Source organism: Schistocerca serialis, chromosome 2, assembly GCF_023864345.2.
Source record: "Schistocerca serialis cubense isolate TAMUIC-IGC-003099 chromosome 2, iqSchSeri2.2, whole genome shotgun sequence".
Lineage (NCBI taxonomy): Eukaryota > Metazoa > Arthropoda > Insecta > Orthoptera > Acrididae > Schistocerca > Schistocerca serialis.
In genome coordinates, this window is record NC_064639.1 from 1096591591 (window position 1) to 1096594732 (window position 3142).

Here is a 3142-nt window from a genome sequence, read left to right on the forward strand (position 1 = left end):
CATCTAGTACATTAATTTTATAAGCTCACTCATGCTTTAAGTACAGTGCTAAGAAAATGATTTTTTTGAACCCGTAACAACGATGTAGTGCAGAAATACGAGAATTTCGCAGTGGAGCGAAATTTGCGCACAAGCTGCGAAATGCGACTTGGCAGAATCTCATGCCGTACCGTTGTTGCAATTAACGAGTGGGAACAGGTGCAAGAAGAAACACGGGGAGAGCGAGGGCAGTCGTAACATGTTTCTCAAAGACAATACGCTGGTAGCGTGAGAGGAAACGAGAGTAGTTCTTCCTGGGTAAATGTCTCTTTTTGAGAACGTGTACAGGGTGTTAATTTTAACTGAAGACATTGCCCAATATCTCGAAAATTAGACGACGGATCAAAAAAGTTTTAATTCCAATTTGTGCCTGGTCGGCCGGTGGAAACTTTGAAATCTTAAATGGGATGATTTTTTTTTATTGTCGATTACGATTCCACGGCAAAATCCACATACGATTGATCTGAAACAATGTCTTCGTTTCGCCACAGATAAATCTGTAATTGGAGGAACAGAAATGGGTACACAGTCGTAATTGACTACATGGCCCTTGAATATCCAATGGCACTTGGGAGCCCACCTCCATGCTCCGAGGTAGGACGGGGTAGTGTTCCACAACTTCTAATTGGAAACCCCATTCGCAACGTTGTATTCTTCCGACATATCGAACAGGGGGTTACTCGATGTGCCACTGTGGTCGTGGCTAGAGGCAAACGCTACTCTACTTTTCCAATCAGGGCAAGTGTTCAAACGTAGTACCGCCAACTTCAATACAGTTAGTGACCAGCTTTCCAAATGATTGTACACAGGTCAGAAATATATCTTCGGGAATGTCAGCGTTTCTGATACAGTCGACCCTGTCTTTACGGCTTGTTGGAGCTTGCTGGCACACCTTATCTTTTAAATATCCTCGCAGAAGGAAATCAGGCGACGTCAAATCCGGCGACCTAGCTGGCGAATTCAAAAAATGGCTCTGAGCACTATGGGACTTAACTTCTAAGGTCATCAGTCCCCTAGAACTTAGAACTACTTGAACCTAACTAACCTAAGGTCATCACACACATCCATGTACGAGGCAGGATTCGAACCTGCGACCGTAGCAGTCACGCGGTCCCAGACTGTAGCACCTAGAACCGCTCGGCCACCCCGGCCGGCAGCTGCCGAATTAATAGGGCCCCGATTCACCGACTAGCGAAAACACAATCCAGTACCTCCCGTGCTTCAATTGCATAATGCACTGGGCAACCATCATGCTGAAATCACATACGTTGTCGAACGTCCAGGGCAGCATCCTGCAGTAGTACCGGCAGTTCCTGTCCCAAAAACGTTCATTATTGACGTCCTTTCAACGTGCCGTCGATAAAACACAGATAACGAGTTTGTTTTGTGGTGGTAAGTTCCTATGCGACCAAACTGCTGAGGTAGCTTACACACTACTTAATCTAGCGTAAACTAACTTGACGCTAAGGACAATACACACCACCATGCTCGAGGGAGGACTCGAACTTCCGACGGGGGAAGCCGCGCGAACCGTGGCACGACGCCCGCGGCTACCACGCGCGGCCAATGAGTTTGATCTCCTTGATATCGCAGCATACTTTAACCGACCAAGGACGTTGATGGTAAACTTGATGTAACCAGTGGGGACTGTCTACACTCCAGTAATTCATGTTACGTCGGTTAACAGCTACCATGGTTTGTGAATGTCAACTCATCGGAAAACACCACCTCGACAAATAACGCTGGTGTCGTTTGCATTTGTTGATGGGCGCTAGTACAGTTATCTCGCTAAACTTCTCCTGTAAAACGTTTACTCCGTTTCCTTTTGCCGGTCTGCACGCTGTCATCAGACATAAAGGTGTTCGCAGCCTTGTAAAAGAACAAATGACAGCAAGCTTTCTCTGGAAAACGCTCGGCATACAGGGCAACAGCAGCTTCAACATTCCTCCTACGTTCTCCGTAAATCAGGATCATTTACGTTTTTTCTTCTGTGGTTACAACATTCATCGTCCACTTGTACGTCTGTTCATGACTGGTAGGTGTGCAGGCAATAAACACTGCGCAAGTGTTGCAGCGTTTAGAGCCGCTATCTGTTCTAGGTCTGTAGCTCCGGTCGCAGTTATGATACTGACTGTTATGACTGTTATGATACGGTGTAGTTCCCTACACAGTTACGGTAGTCCATGTGAAACTTCCCCTTTGTATGTGAAGAATTACAGTGCTGGAAATACTCTTATGTTATTTCATTTTCAAACAGCTGATCAAAACTCAACGTACTCAGACAGTTCTTTCTTTACTTATTCTGATCATCAATAAACTGAAACACAATATTTTTAGCGCAACGCAGTCTGACTTTCAATAATCCCTACAAAAGAATGGCCCTGACTAACAATAACCAATAACTTTATGAATCACTTACCTCACAAAAATCTTCGTTACTCGAACTACTGCACTACAGCAAGCGCCAATACTGCCAGCTAAATAAACGATTCTGACTACTGAAGGCACTAACTACTGATAGGCATAGTTAGCAAATAAAAGATTTTGATACAGAACAAACAATGTATTTACGTCAATAGTGTTCAAAAGTCATAATATACACTCCTGGAAATGGAAAAAAGAACACATTGACACCGGTGTGTCAGACCCACCATACTTGCTCCGGACACTGCGAGAGGGCTGTACAAGCAATGATCACACGCACGGCACAGCGGACACACTAGGAACCGCGGTGTTGGCCGTGGAATGGCGCTAGCTGCGCAGCATTTGTGCACCGCCGCCGTCAGTGTCAGCCAGTTTGCCGTGGCATACGGAGCTCCATCGCAGTCTTTAACACTGGTAGCATGCCGCGACAGTGTGGACGTGAACCGTATGTGCAGTTGACGGACTTTGAGCGAGGGCGTATAGTGGGCATGCGGGAGGCCGGGTGGACGTACCCCCGAATTGCTCAACACGTGGGGCGTGAGGTCTCCACAGTACATCGATGTTGTCGCCAGTGGTCGGCGGAAGGTGCACGTGCCCGTCGACCTGGGACCGGACCGCAGCGACGCACGGATGCACGCCAAGACCGTAGGATCCTACGCAGTGCCGTAGGGGACCGCAC